Below are 21,073 nucleotides of genomic sequence, written 5' to 3' on the forward strand. Positions count from 1 at the left end.
TGGTCTGAACCCTGATATTAATCACTGCCTACTCAGACCCTGACCTAGTTTTTAAGCTAAGCACATTCCACCTTTGCAACAGGCTCTACCAAGCTTAGTTCTGATGCTGGATAATACAGGGCAATAGAGAGAACATAACTCCTGCTATTGAGAAACTAAATCCCCTTTTACTGAGTCTTATACTAGACCTGCCTATATTTGATCAAATCCAAGAGATCTGATGAACGTGAATTGAAATTCATTAGCAGTGTTTCCACATCATTATAGAAAATGAGGTCTCAGAACAATGGAAATGAGACTCTTGCAGACGAGACTGTTTCCACATCCAGGCTTGCGTGCTAAAGCTTTCTTCCAACTGGCCAGGAAGACCCACACCATTCTTAGTCTCAAGCAGATATTGCCCTGTTAGACCAGGCACAGCTGGAGAATGGGATGCTGTAACTTTAACTGCTGCTTGTATCCAGCATGAGTCAGGAACACTGAGCAGCCTGCAGACAGTTTATATGTGCTTTGTACCAGTTAAAATGTTGCTAAACTGGGCAAACCCAAACAGATTTCATCCTACTTCACGCAGCAAGAGAGGCCTGAGTATTAATGCAAAACTTTAGTTGGCAGGATATCAAACCTGAACCTCTCAAATCAGCTCATTGCTCAAAAATCCCCATTCAGGCCAATTTTTTTCCTAAGTGTTCCCTGCCTAATTAAAGATCCCAACCTAATTCACAGGTCAGAATTCCTCATGTTTTCCTACATCTGCCACAGGCCTCAAAAAATGAAAGAACACAGAGGCCAGCTTGGCAATTGGGAGCTCACATCTACTGGATGTTAACATGTAACCTCACAAGTTTCATCAGTTCCTTCAAAATCACTTCTTTTATCCCCAGTACCTGAATTGTCAGCTAGGAGAAGCTGCTGATAGCTTCTGAAGCTTACTGCATTACGTACTTGGTCTTCAAAACCAAAACCACATGGAGAACTGACCTTTGTAAACATGCTTTTTTCACTGTCTCTTCCTGATGCTGCTCCTTTGCTTACTGCACCTCACCATGGAGTCTAGTCCCAGTCAGACTGCAGCTTCCCCCAATAGGACCTCTCTCATTTTTAATCACACAACCACAGAACAGCAATAGTTCATAATGTAGTATATATCAGAGTTATGGTCAATCAAGGACATGGGCAAGAAAAGCACTGAATGGAAAGAGAAAATACTTCATTCTCCCCACCTCTCGCTAAGAGATGTTGGGAGGAAAAAAAAAAAAAAGACAAATTCTTTTACAGCCAGGAGCTTGTCTTTTTTTTCCTTCCAACTCTACCCATTAGTTTAATAAAAGACAGTACTTGCTTTGCCTAATAATTATTAGGTCTAATGTCAAGAGAGTTAAGGTCTTAGTTAAACTCTATTTAAGCAGGATTTTAAATTTAAGCATGCAAACTTAGCACTCTTTACTGTGAGAGATCCCTTGTGTGCCTGTGTAAAAGAAGAAGGTGGACTGTATGGGTCACCGCTAGAACTCATTTAGAAATAGCAACCTGGATTATTTTTTTCTCCTCTCCCTTAGCAAAACCAGAAATATTAAAATGCAACACATGATTTCCACTAAGGCATTGGTTTTTACTTGAAGCATATCAAGTACTCCATTTTGAACGCCTCTTCAGGGTCTCCCTTCTAAAGAAGCATCATGCAGTTCTAAGCTAAGGACCATACAACAGCCCTCTTCTGCAAATTCACATTCAGCTTGTGATTACTGTGTCACTCTTTCTAGGTGACACGACGTTTCTGCATCCAGAGGACAAGAGGAAAAGTTTTTCTGTTCTGCTAACGCAGGTTCCAAACGTCTGATTCCTTATGAATCCATAAAAACAATCTCACAAGAGTTAACGCAGAATCAAAACTTATCACAGACTGATTACACCGCTGGGAAAATTGTCAGTAAAGGAAAAAGGGGCCCACTATAATAACCCACATTCAAATTCCACTGCATGGCTGAAAAAGAGTCAGCTAGAATGACATCCAAACTAAACTTAGATTTGTGCAATCTGTGGAAAATACGTAATAGCCATCAAGGTTTGGGTCCAGCAAACTTCTGGACAATTAAGGAAACCTTTTGTTGTTGTTTTGTTTTTAAATCAACAGGATTAACAACACACAGGAAATGGTCTTTATGAAGAAATCCAAGGCCTGCCTATCCAACTGTCTGTACAATTCATTGTCCGGTTTACTTCATGCTAACTTTGTCTTTCAGCCAAGCCAGCAAAGAGTTTCTCTATAATATTTACAAGAAAGCTTCGTTTCATTTCAGTCCTTTCCCCCAATCCCAAAAGGAAACTTCTCTTTTCTTCATTGAACACACTCCACTTTTACATTGCTTTGATAATTCCCACTTCATCGGCCTTTGTCAGAACTGTCATCTTTTCACTTCTGGAAAACCTTACTGGGATGTATCTCGGGACATGGCATCACTGACACTTTAGTGACCACAGAGTTTGCTGTTGAATGAGCCCAACCTGCTGACCCTCAGATTAGAAGTTAGGTACCACAGCAGGTCTCTGCTAGAGCTTCAGAGCAAGCAGCAAAACAGTAAAACATCTGGTAGGGAAAGGAGAGGTATCATCAAATAGCACAAACTTTCAATATATGCAGAGACAGGAGGAAAGCTATCCATTGCAAATATTGTATCATTTCGGTTTATTTTCCAATCAGCCTCATCTTTCTCTTGCTTACCAGATTACTGCAAGGCACGGCTGCAGTTGTCCCAGGGCTCCCAGGCTCTGAAGGCAGCTTTCACTGAAGAGAATGGATTTTCCTCATAAGGATCCTCACCCTGCCTGGAAACTCTCAGTCAAGCATGCTCTGTGTGCCACGCACCCTGAACCAACTAGTTTAGACCATGCTTGTTTAGACAAAGAAAAAGGAAAGATCAGATCAGATTTCACTGGGATGTTTGAAGCCACTGAGGACTGCCAGTCCCACAGATGGCAAGCCTAGAAGAAACAACCAGCAGAAAAAATTAAGGGCACAATTATCTCAGAAGATACAATTGTTACAAGGTACGAGTGCACTGTATCCTAAAAATTTATGAAGAAACTTAAATTTATATTTATATACATGTATGTATGTATATATGTATATACATACATACATAAAATAGATATTCAAAGAGAAGAGATGAGAATTCAGAGCCATCAGCTGCTATGGGACATCGATAGTCCATTGTGATGCAATTCCTGATCATTTTAGCTAATAAGCCAATAGATTGATCTACCCATGCAATCCCTGCAAACCCAGCTCTGTGCTCAGCAGGCATTTTGCAGAGGATATTGCATCTTTTTTACTGCAGCTTGAAGTAGATCAAAATTCAACCTCAGCAGAGGCACAACCAACAGCTGCTGCTCCCTAGCACAGAAAAAAGCCATTGGAGTGCTTTTCAAAGCTAACCTTCTCAAGCTTGTGCCTGTGACCTGCTCCCCTCTCCATTCTGACCTCACCCAGGAAGCTTGCCTTCCTTGTAGCACATTCATTTTGTCTCTTTTGCATGGGTTGTACAGGCTGCTGTGTTTTCTTTTCCATCCACATCTTCACCCTCATCCTTCCCCCTACCTTTTTTTTTTACTTCTTTTTTTATACTGTGCAGGCAAGCTGCCAGCATTAACACTTTGGTTAAGGACTAAGCTCAATCACTGGCCTGTTTCAATACAAATCCCTGAGCTGCTCTCCTGGGGGAAACAGGTTCTTCACTCCCCACTCCTCATTCAGTTTTCCCTCAGGAAACACCCGGCAGGGAACAGGCAGGGACTGGCACTGTACCCTGGAAGGACAGAGGAATAACTGGCTCAGACACTGCCCTCAGACCCAATGCACCTTCGTTCAGTGAGAAATAAGGTAAGCAAATAAAAAAGCAGGGGAGAAGTTTCTCACCGCTTGCCCTACTCTGCTTTTGGGACATGCATCCAAATAGCTCAGAACTGTTCATACAAACACCTCATAGTGTGCACATCTCCATTAAATCAACACAGAAGCTTTTCCAGATAAATCATCTCTGGAGAACAAACTTGGAAAACACGTGATTCTATTTCTTTCCTCACCTCATTAATTAATGTGGGAGCGTTGTCTGACTCCCACATCCAGATCTGCTGCTGAACTGGTCTCTCTGGGCTGCTCTGCACATTGAGGCTCTTCTCACACATTACCACATGCCTCCTGCTCATCGAGATTCAAGTGCAAAACTCACACATCTATTTTTTTGTCTGTTTACCGATCAAGACGAAGGTATCCTAAATTGACCTTTTCAGGAATTGCTGTCTTTAATACAGTTACTCCTCTAAGAAGCCCAGCCCTACACAACCCTATCAGAGTAGAGAAACAAAACAAAAAAGGGAGAGTGGTGCCCAAGGTTCATGTTCTCCTCCACCTGCATACAAACCATTCTCACTGGATTCTGTCCTTGAAGCAGCTTTTACGCCAGCCTGCAGCCCGCTGTCTCTTGGGCAGAGTGCTTGTACTTCCAAACACAAACACCTTCCAGCAGGAGAGCAACTCTCAGCAGTTCTCCTCTACTCTTGTTGTCTCAAGCATAGCAACCTTGTTTAGTATGACTGAATATTAAGACAGTCTTAAAAACATGTTCTTATCTTCCTCCTTGCCCCACAATTGCTTCTAACTAATGTCTTCACTGATGTAGCAAAGTTATAAGCAATTAGTAAGTTCTAAATAAGGTGATTTGGCTTGCTGCAGGTTTTTGTTCTGAATTTAAAACTTAAGCATTTTTTCAGTGCCAGCCCGTTGCCTCCAACAGTCAAGACAAACAACCAAGGAGCGAGTTTTAGGACTGAGTCTCCCCTCACCTTAAGAATTCTAATCCACACCTTTTCACAGCACCCAGGTATACCTTGCCAGTGCCTGATTATTCCAGGTCACTCAAACCCTAGCTAGTGTGCGCACAACTCACCAAGGCAGACTGCTGGCTTCTTGCCCCCTCAAATCATCTTCCCAGCTCCAAGGCAGTCACAGGACACACTCAAGATGTGTTTCATGAATAAACTTGTTTGGAGTCACAATGCCCAAACAGGTCACAGAATTAGTCCAAGAAATAAACTGATGTGGGGCAGAGGGAGTGACGTCTTCTTTTTCACCCAGGTCATCTCAAGAGTCAGCTTTCCAGCACAGACCTGCAAACTGCAGCACAAGGCACCTGAACCACATGCCAGCTTTCTCCCTGAGGAAAATAGATAGCAGAGCCAATCCGACTCCTTCAGAGAAGAGCAGCTAGTCAGACAGAAGGAGAGAAGGGACTACTAAAAGCTGAGCCAATCCAGCAATAGGAAGCCAAGTCAAATCCATAAAGATATGTCCTTGGTTTTGGATTTTGGCTTGTTTTAAGGATTTTTCTCGGTGGTGTTCATGTTTGGTGAACTTTTTGTTGTTGTTGTTCTTGTGTTTTGTTTTTTAAAGATAGTGTTCTTGAAGAGTTAAACTCACTCAAGTTCATTTTACAATGAAATCGGAATGTTTTAGATGGAAACAACCTCTTATAAGTGTAATCCTATATTCCTAATAAGCAGAATTAACAGTTCTAGGACCACTGTTCTCTCACACACTGTAATGGAGAGCATTATACCAGCAATGGACCATCTGGAACAACAGGCAGGGAGAGCCTTGGAGGATCAGAATGGATAACCATTTGCAGACTACATGGTTTTGGGGGAGTGAGACTTTAATAGCAGAGTGCAAGCATCTGTTTTCCCAGATACATGATCTGATTTGAACCATGACTCTTTGATACTGGTACCTACTGTTTTACTAGAGCCAAGTGGCTCTAAACAATGTCTATTCAGTTACTGCTAAAGAGAAATAAACAAATTAACAAGCTTATTTTCAATAAAGTTTAGAATTGGAAGAAGAATCTACTTATGTTGTGTAAATCTCCAGCTAGAAATTAAAATATCTGGACTTGGCTTAATTACATTTTGAATGTGGCCCCCAATAGGACTCTGTAACCTTTAGGGTTTAATAACTTCAGCTCATTTAATGTCCTTTCATTACATTACTGTAGCAATCCAAGAGTAAGGTTTGAAAACTAAAACTCTGTGCTTCCTCCTGGGCTTTCCCATATGTTCACCATCTTTAGCTTAGACTCCCAGGATACTCACGCCAAGTCTTACAAAATTGCCTTAGCAGAACAGAAAAATATCTTCTTTCACTTTATTCTATATACTTATTCTTTGTAGAGGAAGGAAAGGGGAAAAAAAGTTTGCCAAGCAATGCTCTGCTGAGTACCTACAGAAGATCCTGCCTAACTTCATGGAGAAAATCCAGGCAGCTCTCCTCATCCAGCCCCAGGAATAGGTCAGATAGCAAGGTACAGGCCCAAGACTGGCTGCTATGTTATGACCTGTTAAAAGACAGATTGCCCGACTTAAAACCTGCCACTAATAACCATGAATTTGAAAAACTCTGGATGAAGAGTCATAGAATTAACCAGACTGGAAGAGGCTTTTGGAGGTTGCATAATCCAACCATGCTCAAAACAGGGCTAACTTGCCCTAGTTGTAACAGCAAAGGACCCATTTGACAAAGTCTCCTACAGCACCTCCACTTCTCTCCTATGCATTATGTCAAATGAAGTGTTTTAGAATGTGGTTCTTGTGCTGACAGGCAGAATTAAAACATCTGGAGACTACATTTTCACATCTATGAACTCTAATGTCAAGGCAAAAATCATACTGGTGTGCAGGAAAGCAGAACCACAGAAATGCAGAGCGGGAGGCCAGTAGATGGGAAGCACCTCACTGCAGGAACCACTCTGTGCTGACACCACAGGTGGGATGCACATCACTGAGCTTCAGAGCTGATGACTGTGATACAAACATCTACTCTCCCTCCATAATCAGTGGAAAGAAATAAACCTCTCAGGCACAATTAATCTGACCTATTTAAGTGTTGCTTTAAGATAGCAGGAATTGCACTCGAGAATCTACTGACTGTCCTGATGTGATCTCCACTGACTCTAAAGAGACATAGTTGTAAGGAGATGAATCCTACCCAGTGATTGCTTTTACTCACAGCAAACCTTAAAATAGAAATAATGTGCATATGTGAACAAAGCAGGGGTGGAATATACCTTTCAAAGCCAATACCACTCAATGGAGACTGTAAAAGGATAGCGTTTCTCTTACAGTGAATAGATACAAATCTGTACAAAAGACTATAAAAATACATAGACATACACTTATAAGTGTTTCTCAGAGTTCCTTTCAACTACAATTTCTGCATCTCCAGGCAGCTGTCCCCCTTCATTAACAAGTGCGAATACATATCAAGATGCCTCTGACTCCACAAACAAACTGAATTCATGCTTTTACTTTACAGGGTGCTTTAAGAAAAAATATATATGTGTATATATATATATATATTTTTTTTAATGACACTTCATTAATTTTTTTTCCTAAATCCTGTTCATAATAAACTAATTTCTCATGGCCCAATAACAGTGTGGATAGGAGGATGTTCTCTCCATGGATTAACATCAGGACTGTAAGTCCCAGTGCCACAATTTGGCCATGCCCACACAGACAAGTACTCTTCCCTCATTTGCCACTAAGGAAAGATTAGGACATCGTTTAATTTCTAGACTGTTCTAAATCCAGAACTGCTAGAAACAGAAAAGACCAAGATTCTTTTGATTCAGAGGTACTAGATATTGGAAAACACTGTGAAATTAATGCAACAGCCCAGAAAGGGAATGCAGTACATGGAGTGCTAACGCACAGATATAGAGTCTGCTGGCATATTTTTTCTTGTCTAAAAGCAGCCATAAGGAAGAGGAGCTCTTCAAAGCTCAAAGCCCAAGAGGACATAGCAGTTGCAATGCTCCACTACGAAATGAGAAATGCATGCAGGACATTTCAGCCCTATTGTGAACCTATTTCCTAAGAGAAGGTCAACTCAGAGAGGCACGGAGGGTATTCAAAAGGCAAAAGCTTTTGACCCACAGGAGCTGTTGCTATGCCTGATATGGCTCTGAACAAAGACAACTGTTAAATCCAGGTATTATACACATATAGAGCACTTATACTTGAGTGCATAAAATAGCCACTAGGGCAATTACCATTTAAAACCATAAAGGCAATGTTATAACAGAAGTCTAGTGTTGAACATCCTCTAAATATTATGGTTAAGGTTTTAAGCCTGATACCTACTCCACTACAAAATGAACGTGAAAACTGCAGCACCAGACTATAATCCGACGTAGGTTTAATCAAGACTGAAATTTGTCACTACAGACCTACATTTAATTTAACAAATACATAGGTGAAACATCTGTGAATCTACCACGGCAAGTTTCAACTTGATGTTATGCGCCCCATGTTTAACACAGGCCAAAAAGACAAAGCTCTGATGATGGCAAGCCTCAAATCAGGAACAAACAGCTCCAGATTTGTATGGCTTTGTACTGCTGCCACAGCACCCATATATGTCATTTATGTATACAAATCCACTCATACACACTGCTGAGCTATTACCAAATCTTGAAAGGAATTTCCCAGCTGCACAAAAATGAACTACCACTTGGGCTAGCAAATGAATTTGTATGTGCAGCAATAACATCTGATTGATGTCACTGTCACATTCTCTTTAGTTTCAGAGAATTTGATAACCCCATCAGATACTGCTGCTGTGAGGAGAATCCCTATTTGTTAATCCAAATGGCATCTGTTACTGGAAAAAAGTAGAGACATCATTCCTCAAAGATGCAGTTCATATACTGTTGTTCATATATTCCCAGCTAGACATGATTTCAAGTACTCTGAAGATTAAAGAGGAGCTGTTTTGTGTTTCAATTAAGAAACAATTTGAATCAAACAATCAGCTTGCCTGCTCCTAAGGAATTATATTCTCGGTACATATATTTATGCCTACACAAATTACCTTTTGTGCATTCTCCTGAGTGTGTGTGGCACGTAGCTGTGTGTTGAGCTGCCCAGTGGGTGCTGGCAGACACCATACCTCTGTACTCATATCTGGGAGGAAGACGTACCAGCAACTGCCCCTAAGAAGTGTATTTATTGATGCTTGTACGCAACTATGTCATGATGACCCATCGCTTCAGTTTTTCATTCTGATCTCTTCCCCTCCCCTGCAAATCTCTGCTGAAGGCATAACAGTCCTTGAAGTATAGTTTTAAAGCAGATAAATGATTTCATTTAGGACTCGCCATAGATCCCTTTTTGTACCCAAGCTATCAAGACCAGACACTATCCTCTTCAATTCTGCTAAAAGAGCAGAATGATACAAGTACAAGAACAGAGGTAAAAGTTGAATATGACAAGATTCATGTTATAGTCAGACATCAATTATATTACAAAAGCATTTTCATTTGTGTCTCTAACAGCTCTAGAAATAAACAAAAGGAAGGCACATATGATTTAAAAGTTACATCCGATTTTTAAAAGCCTGCTTTAAAAGTTCTGATTCCTATAACATATGTAAGAGCATTGAAAGTGGAAGAAGCACATGACTCTAAATAAGTACACGAAGATTTAATGCAATACAGGGTAGGCAGTGTAACTGCCATTAGTGAAGTTGCAAGAGCAATTGACCTTATAGGACAATGATATTTTAAGTGTCTATAAACTGGTAGTAAAGATGTTTCAACATTAAGTGCCCATATAAGACTTCAATAATGTTTGCGGGGTTTTGTTTGAGTACTTCATGTTTTACTACACTGCATTTCTGGTAATAACAGAGCAAGTAAAACACAGCTTAAGATTTATAGCTTAAGATGGTCAAGAAATAAAGTCAAAGTTTTCTTTAAACGTAAATTATTTCTGCTCTCAAAAAATAACCTTAAATATCCATTGTTCACTATGCTCTCAATAAAGCAGTCTTTAATGAGACACTAAAATTTGTTTGTGGAGATTTGTTTTGTAACAGCACTGAGGACAAATCTATTCTAGCGTCATGTACAACCGTAACAGTGTTCCCTTTAACTTATCATCTTACACTACATTTTTAAATTAGAAAGACCAGATTATCTTTAACTAGCTAGTCAGCTGCAGCTGATGCGCTGAGGACCCCACAACTTCAGGTTTCTCACTCATATTGTGAGAATGGCTCTTCCTTACAGTTTCAAGCACCCAGGACTGACGAATGAAAACCTAACATGATGCACTCTGCCACAGCTACTGAATGAAATCTTGAGTGTGCAAAGCATCTGACCCAAAGCCCAGATGTAGACATGAGAGGCATGCAAAGCGTTTCCATTCAGAAATGAGCATAACAAAGCAACTTTGATTTCCCATGAATCTGACGTCCAGGATGATCAGAAGGGTGAGCGAGCACAGTGATTTTCAACCTGAGATCCATCATCCAGAGACACTGAGCCTGTTGGCCCAAGCCCCATCATCAACTAATGCAATGTGGGGCTCTTACAGATGCCATGAATTCTGCAGGTTTCATTAAATGCCAGCAACTGACCAAAACATTCATAGGACTGCTCGTAAGTGTGGAATTTTGAAAGGCACAAGTTTCCCAGCCAATCAGACTAGTTTTCATATCTCCTGAGCATTATGTACCAGCATTTCCTATTTCCCTCTGATATTTTTATAATAGAAATTTCTTACAAGAATTTAAATTAGCATCAACAAGATTAGTTAAGAGGTTTGTGACTTTACTAGTTTCTAGAGCATCCCCCTCATGTGATTTGACACGTGGCTGAAATTGGTTAAATTAAGTCAATGAAAAAGGGCTTGCATTACATATTTTGTTCAATTGCATCTATGCAGATTCACAAATTCTTCTTGCTTATAAAATGAAAGAGTCTGAAGTTAAATTGGATTTTATGTCATTTCCTTTAGGTTCTGCCCATAGGTTAGTACAGTGAGGTTACAAGAGTGTTCATGAAGAGCAAAACTGCTTTCCAGTTATGATTCTATGAGACTGGGCTCTTCCTACCTCCTCTCTTCACAGCAACAATGTGAAATTTAATTTAATCTATTTCAGAACTGCAAAGACAAGTACTTTTTTAGCAAAGCATAAGAGGGTTATCACTTTGAAGAACCACATTAGGCACTATAGTTCAGTCTTACACAAGAGATTAATTGACATGTGCTGTAGATTAATCAGAATAAGGCTTTTCATTATGAGTGGCCAAACATAACCAAATCACTTTGGAAGCAAATTACTGACTTGCCTAGAAATATATATGCAACAATTGCAAGTTTATTATTGCTGCTTGATCAAATGAAACAGCCTTTCAAAAACATTTACCTTGATTCTACATGAACCTCCTCTCACCTGCAGAATGCCTACATTAAAACTAAAACTAATCAAAAGCTACTCCACACTCAACAGAGTACTAAGTTGTCAAGCACAACTGGCATTCTCCTCTCAACAGCAGTGCTTGAGTCAAATTTCTGGCTGAAAAGGCTGCATCCTTTCATATACATCCAGTTGATAAACTGTGTTCTACAAAGAGAAGTTTAATGAACAGGAAGAAAAGAAATGGAAATAGGAAAAAGAAACCACAGTTCTCCTTTTGTAGTATAGCCTTGTTACAAATAGTGCAGCGAAGAATATAGAAATTCTGATCTTTTGTCACCTGTCAAGGAATCCAAAGGAGGCAATACATGTTGTTGACACTGTGAAACCCAAACTTTTTCATCTGACTCTCACACCCACTTTGCCCATTTTCCATTTGTTTTTAAATAAGGTCTGGAAAAAGCCCATAGAGCTACCACAGACTAAGAGCACAATTTAGGGCTGTAACACAACAGAAAGCACAACTACAACAGCAGAGGAGCAAGATCACAGGCTGCAACAAGTGAGGATTTGCTCAAACACAGCAGACACAGAAATAAAGAAAAGTAGCTACTTACTTTGAGAAGGCCTCAGGTATACAGGAATCTCCAACAAGATATCCTCACCTTCACCACCAACCCTCAAATGAGGTGTTGGAAAGGGTAGATCTTGGCTCCAGCCCTTCCAATCACTCAGACACATTACATGCACTTAAGCTCCCCTGGGTAGGCCCTGCCTTCCCACCAGGAGCTCCGTCACTGGTGCAGGCTGTGACTCAGCAGTTCTGCTTCAAGAGTATCTATGGGGAATGAAATAGAGAGAAACTTACCACCCACTGCACCGTGAAATTCCACAACATGAAGAGTATTTTCCTGAGTGCCACACCACAAAAGAAAAACCTTCATACACGTGTCCCATTTTTTCATAGGCTATTACTTTTGTTACATGCTTCACCCACCAGAAGGCAAGTTCTAGTTCAAATTCATTTTGATTCAAGTTTAATTAGCATCCTTTTCATGGAAAATTATCCTGTGTAACTGCTGACATGTCAGTGCATCACATACTTGTTGATCTTTGTTTGGAAGCGGAGAAAATACATTTTTATGGCATTTCAAAAGAAAAGTACATCTACGTGGAAAAAAAAAAATCACACACTTGACTATAAAACACAAAAGAACTTCACGTGTACCAAAGCAGCAGCATCTGTACACTCAGCCCAGAAAATAATGTTTCTTTCCTGTGTTAAGTGCAAGTTTCTAGCACAAATTTACTTGGTGCAATTTTGTTCTGGAAAAAAAAAAAAAAAAAGTTAAAAACTGTTTGGATACACAGTGAAATCAGATGCAGTACATCTTTATTTTTAATGGAATAATAATTGTACCCAAATTTCATATTCAGCCTTTGAAACATTTACCAGGGAAAAAAAAAAAAACAAAGGAGTGCTGTGAAGGTTTTTTCAGCATGACTCATATTGCTGTCATAAGAGTAAAAAAGTTTGAATTGATTTTGGTTGTATTGTTTCTTTATCTATAGCAATTGTCTGTCCTCTACTATCTATCTGGCCACCTACTACTTGTGTCAAACGAAGAGATCATCTAGCAAGTGACCCCTGACTTTGATTAGGACACTGATTGCACTATTACCTGATTGCATATTTGTATTCCTTGTAAAAGAGTCTGAACTACAAGAAGAAAGTATCTAAGCTCAATTTTGAATGAAATATTTTTGTTTTGTTTTGCAATAGATTCACCTCTCCTAGCACCTATATCACACCATCTTCTAGAAGTAAACAAGTGTAAGCCTTAAGTGAGATCTGATTTTGTCACTTATCATCTAGACACAAATGGACACAGAGCAGTCTTGTAAATAAACTTACAGATAAACAGGAAAAGGGCCAAGACCAAAGATTTCAAAACAAGGTTTATATGAATAACGTGTCCTCTCTATGAACTCTGTTTGACAGTGGATTGTGCACATATGGGTTTTCCAGGGCATAGGACAGGATATGTCAGTCAGAATAAGGTCATGAGCCCAAATGCTGACAGCTACATTGCATGTGGAACACAAAGCTCAAATGCCAAGACTGGGACTCACCTTCTGGCATAAACCACCCACGAATCCCAGAGCCAGCAACTACCAGCAACTCATGAGAAATGAAGCTTGCCAGCACGGGTACAACCTGGAAAACAAATCAAGGACTGATTGGCCAGAAATTTATTCCCACGTAAGGAGTATGTTATTTGATTTCCATGCCATTGTTCTTCTTTTCAGAGGAGAAGCTGAGTTATTCAAGCTCAGTTTCTCTTTGTACTTATTCAGTTCATTAGTTAATGAAGGCTTCCTTATATTAGTTAAATTCAGCCACCATTCATCTACCTGTTCCAGAGTTCACAACAGATGCCCTCTGGCACTTCACAAAGACCAGAATCTGCCTCAAAACAGGAATAACATATCTTATGAAAATGGAGATGCTATTGTTCATATGCTTTACCCCTGACCTATTTCCTCTGCACTCACAGGGCTGACCTGTTCTCTATAATTTTATACTGACTAAAGCAGTAAAAGGCTGAAGTTTATTGTAATATTCCATCAGTCTTTGTTTAGCCAGAAAGGAGGAAACTGCATTCAATCTGTTTGGGTTCTTACTGAATAGTGAAGAGCTCTGTACTCATCCAAAAGCTGCAGGTTCCTCTTCCTCACTAGCAAACACTGATAGTCAGTTCCCTTCCTCAGGTCTTTTAATCCCTATTCTGCTACTACACACACCAGCTTCATTTATACCCCTACAGGTCACCTTCAGCTCTTCTCTTTCAGTCTTAATTAAAGCAAGTGGGTGCTGCCTACCTGTAAATCTTTCCCAGACTCAAAGCTGCTTCTTCTTCTCTTATTTTAGAGATGCTGATGCACACATTTTCATACTCCCAAACTGACTATCCTTGCTGGCAATCCTAACTCATTGTTTAACAGTTTGTACGGAGCAAACTCTGAATAACGCACTGATGTGTCAATTATGTGGGGTGGCCACAAACTGCTTGCTGACATTCTTGGCAGTGCCAACACACTGCCTGCCTCTTAGCTAACTTAAGTGCTGCTGATTGTTAAAAACTCCACACTGACACCATGAAATGTGGGAAAAGGTACAGAGCTGTGGACACCACCTCACTGTGGGAGCAAAGGGGAGCCCTGCTGGTGGAGTCTTACTGATATTCAATCCCCACAAAAAAACAGAGCTTATTCCTACTCAGAATGTAACTGATCCAAGGCTTTGCAAACTTCCTACTTAAAGATTAGAGACTGCCTGACTCTAACATGGGCCATCCCAACCGTCTCAGTGAATAAATGGTGCTGATTATGGATCAAAGTCTGGTAACTCAGCTTTTCCATCAGCAAACCCACAGAGGGCTGCTTTCAGTCACCTTTCTGACCAGGGTGTAGGATTGTGCACCAGAAAGTTACCACGTCACTCACTTTCCGTGCTTGAATGTGAACTTCAGGATTCTGCCTTAAATATCCCCAGCTTAGGCATAACCCACTGCTCACTTGTTTTGAGAGCTTCTCTCCTGATTTGCTCAACACAGCAGACATAGTTATTTCCTAATTGCAGACAAGCTCCAGATGTAGGTCAGGGAGTATTTAGCTAGAGGAGGCTAATAAAACAAGTCCCCAAGTGATGGGCATGTCTTTGTTTCCCTGACATTGCTTACTTTTGAACATCAGAGACTACGAGACTGTTTTGGTACAGGAAGTATGTTATGGCTGATGTAGCATAACAAATACTAGCTCTACATCCTTCTATTTAGGCTTCAATAATGTCAGAGGGCAGAAGTGACAATCAATGTATTTTGCATTCAGCAGAGATGACAGGCAGCTAAGAGCAATGGACAGACACAACATGGCAGAACAGAAGGTACTTGCCTGGAATAAATATCGTCTTTGCTCCAGGCCTTCAAGAAATAACATTTCCGGTTTAGATTAATTTGTAATGCACAATGTATGATTGCAGACCTTGCTTTTGTACACAGACCTGGCCTTAAACATTGTTTGAACTGGTGTTGTCAGTCCTTTCTTGATCATTAAATTTATTTCCTAAAACTTAAGAAGCGTAAATGAAAGGCAGCTTCTGAAAAACAGTATTCAACATTTTTATGGAAAGTAGGTTTCTGGCTCTGCTCTTACTAATGCACCCTTCAATCATAAATAATAAAACTGGTGAGTTCTATCTCTTTTTCAGAAAAGTTAGACGGAACTATCACCCAGTGTATACAAAATAGGGCTTCAAAGACACCTGCTCTGCAACATAATAGAAGAAATGGTGCTGAATGATGGATGGGAATCAGTTAAACTGATTTCTGGGACACGTTGTGCATTAATAAATCAGAGGCTGTGTGTTCACTGAAAGAAGCGTAGGAGGCACATTAAGAACTTTTACGGGAGTAAAGAAAAAAAAAGTTAACACTGTATTTCAAAGGAACCTACAGGAGGATTAGTACTAAAATCTTTTTATGAGCACTAATTCTGAGCACTTACATGAAGATCAAGAAAATAGTCAGCTCCACAGGAAATCCTGGAAGTTAATTTTTTTAGAAGACACTGCCGCATTTCACTGCATTTAATGACAACCACGCGCTATTTCTGAAGCGCTCTTGCCCAGCTCACAGCAAAGGTATTAGTTCCAACACTGATTGCTAATTCTAACACTACAAAAACACCTTCCTGCTTAGCAAGAACACAGCTTCAGAAACCAAGAGAAAAGCACTGAAACTAGAATCAAATATACACCTTCATCATGGATGCCAAGAAGTGCCCGCTGCAACACTATATGGTGAGCAGAGAGAGAAGCCTACAAGTCCTCGTGACTTGAGTCTGCAGACAACCTCAGTGCTATCTTATCTTCACCTTCCAAGTGGCTGGCTGAACTACATTTAAAAAGGAGGAAGAAAAAAAAAGAAATAAAACTCCTCCCAACCTGAACCAAAGATTGACTCCTTGCAGCTCCCAGGGACACAGAACTTGTGTAGGCAGAGAAATTTCACCGGAAAAAGGAAAAAAAAAACAGATATTTTGTCTTATTCATTTACAGAACGACCCTGCTGCTAATAGCACATTGAGGGTGCTGTTAGAGGCTACAGAGCAAAATGATTAAGACAACCATAGAACAGCTATATGCTAGGGAAACAACATTTCAGTTAATAAGACAAGATGGTGCAGAAGTCTGTGAACACAGAACCACTCTTCTGTCAATAAACTCTTACCCTGTTTTCCTACTTTATTCAATTACAGACTCTTAGAATAGATGTACCACCATATAGTGGGCTTATATACCATTCAGTTAAGGTAACCTAACCATAAATACTTCCATGATTTCAGTAAATTGGAAAAAAAGACACGGTAAGTGAATACAAAATATGTCCTTCATTTACTGTCATTGTAATATAGTCGAGCTACAACACAATCTTCATTTAGGCAGCTCTAGGTACTAGACCACTTTCAGCAATGGACATGTTATAGCACAAAGAAACACGGGTTTCTTGAAAGCACTCCTGCATCAAAAGCTTAGCATTGTTATGGTGTGTGCATTTTAATGGAGTGGATTGTGTTGTGTGTTCATCCTACAGCTCATAGGAGACACATTTTCTAGAAAGCTAGAGGTTAGACAGCATTCTTAAGATGAAGAGCAGGCTGTTATGAGAAAACATAAAAACATGATTTGAGACAACTAAACTAGAAATTTAGAAATATATTGTAAGGCTTATAAATAATTGAAAAGAGAATGTTCCAAAGTTTTGATGTGTCATAAAAGCTTAGTTTAGAAGGTGATGAAATTATTTCAATTAAACAGAACAAATGTCAGCCGTGAATGCCTAAGCATTTTAATGTATTCATCCTGTAAAAGTACGGTGCATGCTGAGGCACGGAGGTGGTAGGGGCTCGCACAAAGGCAAGTTATTTGTGAATATAATTTGGACTGTACAAGAAATACGTTCCCAGACTGAGGAAGAGTTTCTCAATACAAAGTCTGTAAAAGCTCCAGTGTTGCAGTAGAAACACTGACTTCAGAATGATAATATACAAAGATGAGGATGCAAATGGTCCAAAGCTACCGAAACAGTTTGGTCATAGCAACAGAAAAAAAAAAACTTCTTTAACTTGATCCTAATGCATATAAAACAGTTTTGGAACAGACTGGTTCCATCGTCTTAAATGGTAGCACTCCCCACCCTGTAAAGGATACAATATTTCGTCTAACATAGGAGAAATATCTAAGTACCTAGTCAGTCCAAAGACAACATTCCCCTCAAGCAAAAACATGAACAAGGCAAAGAAGCTACGCACAAACAAATACAGTGGGTAAACCTGGTACTCAGATTATTTCCCTTTAAGAAAAAGTGACCAGAGAAAGAAAATAATCAGAAGGCAACAAGCTTTAAAGTAAACAAAAACAACCTGCTGCTTGGGCACTTCAGAAACTATCAACTGTAGGACCCCAAAAGCACTTCAGAATACAGCTGGTTTTGAAAGCATTTCTTCTTCTTTGAGCCTGATTCCCTCAACCAACCATATCATTGAACTTGATACCAGATTTATCATATTTGCTAAATAGTGAGCATACATTACATACAGGTGAGTAAACAACCTGTGATGGTGCCCAATACTCCAACCTGTGGAATCCAGAGATCCTAAGCTACAGACTGTGTCATATGCATGTGTTCAGTATGCTGATGTACAATGTGCATTGATAGTTATGATACATTTTCAATTTGGCTGCATCTAACAGCAGCACCATGGACTCAGCTGATGTTATATTACCTGTAGATGAAGGTCTTAGGAAGGTGGCTTTGTCACATTGTAGAGTGAGAACCAAAATCAGTACTTCAGGAAAGGTCTCTTTCAGGCAACTTCGTATTCTTACACATCTTCCTGTAGGAGAGCAAATAAATGGATGATACTTGTAGCTGCTCACAGCAGTTCCTAAACACCTAAGAACAAATGGATTTGAGTTATGACAATCATATCAAACCGACAAACATACAGAAAAATATAATACAAGCTCGAAGCACTAAAGAAGAGTGTTTATTACTGGTATTTAGCTTCTCCCAGTATCTTCCAGTCATTCTATCCAGCCAAAAACCAAAGCTTCCAGATCATACAAATAAAACCTGATTCCTTTGCTCCACAGTAATAATAATGTACTGGACTATATTTCATAGAACTTATTTGTGTCCTGCGAAACAGACTTTTCCATGACTGCCTGTTGTTAATAACCTCTCATGGGCTCACAGGAAACCTCAGTTTATGGCACAGCGGGAGAAATGTCTCCAAATAATAGTTTCATTTTAAACTTCTTTGGCAATCCAGCCAGGTGCACCAACCTCACTAAGGAACAGGGATAGAGTTCCATCTAAGAGACTGTCAGATGAGTGGTAACTCACAAAGCCAAGGAAAATGGGTATTTGGTAGGTAAAATCAGGCCTGTTGGAGACTTCACATGGGACAACTGGAAATATCAAAGGCTTGCTGAAGTGCAAGACTGAGCACAGCAAACTGAGAACAGACTACAGTAATAGCACTTAGGGAATGGTGGAAGCTGTTACACAATCATTACAAACAGAAAGAAGGCAAAACACTGCAGGTATTCAGCAATTTGTAAGAAACAGCAGCCTCTGACAGGGTGTGAGCTATGTAGACAAAGAATGATTATGGATCTTCAGGCTACAAATGAAATTCATTCCTAGGATTCAAGTGGAGAGCAAGCCAAACTTTTGTGAAGAAAACTAGGAGGAGGTCTCTTCATCACACAGAGAGAGGAACAAATTGTGATACTTAAAAAAAAACCAAAAAAGTCATGAGAAGCATAGAAAAGGGGGGAAAAAATCTTTCAATAATAATAGATGAGTCCAGAATAATCAAATGAAACACTTGGAAAATTTAGATATATGCAGCCATAAGCATAAAGCATAAGCATAAAACTACTTAAATCTGCTTTTAATTTCTATTGTAATTTTTATCTGCCCAAAATGGCTATTAGAGTTTGCTGAACAGCACAGTCATTGATATGTTGATACATGATTACACAAGGCACAATGTCATATTTGGCAATCCAAATCCTAATTAATGAACAGTCCTTGAAATAATACTAACTCGAATGATCAAAATTTAAAGTGATGAGCTTGCAGAAGGAAGCAGCATCCCATGATTTCTTTTCCACTGAACCATGAGATCTACAGGAACAAAATAGAAAATGAAAAATAAGGTTTTATGCAATCAAATTAAAGACAAAAGCAGAGAAGAAGAAAAACAATAACAGTTTCTTTATCATCCCGAGCACTGGTAGTAAGAATAACTTATTCCTCATAGCCTGGAATGTCATGGCTGAAGCTGGAATCGAGAAATCAACAAGTCACAATCAGCATCTGGTTGATGGCCAGAAGGATGCTCAACATGTATTCCGGTATTAAAGACAATCTACAAGCAGATAATAACGTTGCAGCTTGCCTTGCCTAATGGTGTCCAATGAATCCATATTTCACATCCCAGCCACACTTCTTGCACAGCCATCCTTTACATGAGGATTTCATACATTACAGAGGTAGTTAATCCGATACCAGCAGAAAGCACTTCCAGGCCTCCCATACATGCAGCAACCTATAGTAGCAGTAGCTGCATTCAACTTATAAAACTAAAACCAAGAGCCTCCTATTTCTAGGAATATATTATATGGCGAGGTACAGAGTAAATGAACAATAACTTGTATCTTTTCCTATGTATCATGGATTTAAGTTTTAACGAGAGCGGAAAAAAAAAACCAACCACTTTTATAGAGGATTTTACTAAGATGAGTGACACTGTTCTAATTACATTGAATAATCTTGAACCAAAGAATTTTTTCCATTTCATGCCTTTAATGGATTTAAAGAAAATAAAAAATAAAAAAGAAAGAAAAAAAGAAACCCACAAATTACCTTAAGAACTGAATAGTTCTGACGATTAACAATATTTAACCAGAAAAATACTTCAAAGACATTAAGCATCTTTCCAAAATCCCATTCACCCAGCCAACAGGAACAAGCAGGTTGGTTCTGCAGAACAACTAGCAAGGATATGGCCTGCCTCACTGATTTCCACAGCAAAGCTGACTTATCCCAAGGAAGACAGTGAAATGGCATCTGAACTCCTTACAGAAATGTGAAGGAGAACTCTACGGGTGATTTTAAGGAACTCATCTGAGTTCAGACTCCTTCCACAGCATCCTGCTGAAGACCAAGGAGATTTTTTTGCCTAAGGCCCTGAAGCCAGCTGCTGTGACAGCCTGTGCAATGGGGCAAAGACATATCTGATTGCTCTGGATCTGGATCTTCAGGATGTTAGGTCTCACAAAAACTGCTCAGTTGCCTTTTTCAAGGGGCAGGAAAACCCATAGGAATGATACCAAAGCTTTGGTCAGTTACCTTGACATTTCCTATAATACAAGCAAGGTTAAAAAAAAAAATAACAGGAAAAAAAAAAATTAACAGAAATCTAACATTTGCCTTGTTTCTAATGTTGAAGGACAAATGAACAAAAATAGAAGTGTGGTTTTCTCTTTAATCTTCTCATTTGAGGACCAGACCTAAGAGGTTTCTCACTCTATTCTGCAGTTTTAGACGAGACAACCCTGTGATGAAGGCTCTGCTCTTTGAAGAATCCTTCAGACCTCACATTCTCAGAGGAGAATACAGACAGAGGGACACATTTGCTACAAAATCCTCCCCCTTCTGCATGGCACTCCAGCTACTTTCA

General features: G+C 39.6%; 1 long non-coding RNA gene across 3 annotated transcripts; it reads right to left on the reverse strand.

Moving 5' to 3' along the window:
* Positions 1 to 2,618: 2,618 nt before the first annotated feature.
* On the reverse strand, positions 2,619 to 19,128 carry LOC146760394 (uncharacterized). Of its 3 annotated transcripts, XR_014947690.1 has the most exons (6): positions 18,104 to 19,127; positions 13,391 to 13,475; positions 11,875 to 12,095; positions 6,279 to 6,389; positions 4,947 to 5,173; positions 2,619 to 2,891 (listed from the first exon to the last, which is right to left on the reverse strand). It is a non-coding gene; the product is annotated as an uncharacterized LOC146760394 (long non-coding RNA). The 3 variants fall into 3 exon arrangements; XR_014947689.1 differs by having other exon boundaries at positions 4,947 to 6,389; positions 18,104 to 19,128; XR_014947691.1 differs by lacking the exon at positions 6,279 to 6,389 and having other exon boundaries at positions 18,104 to 19,125.
* Between the last annotated feature and the right edge of the window lie 1,945 nt (positions 19,129 to 21,073).

The sequence above is a fragment of the Coturnix japonica genome, chromosome 6 (assembly GCF_054131305.1).
Source record: "Coturnix japonica strain WE chromosome 6, WE-NBRP24, whole genome shotgun sequence".
Taxonomy (NCBI): Eukaryota; Metazoa; Chordata; class Aves; order Galliformes; family Phasianidae; genus Coturnix; species Coturnix japonica.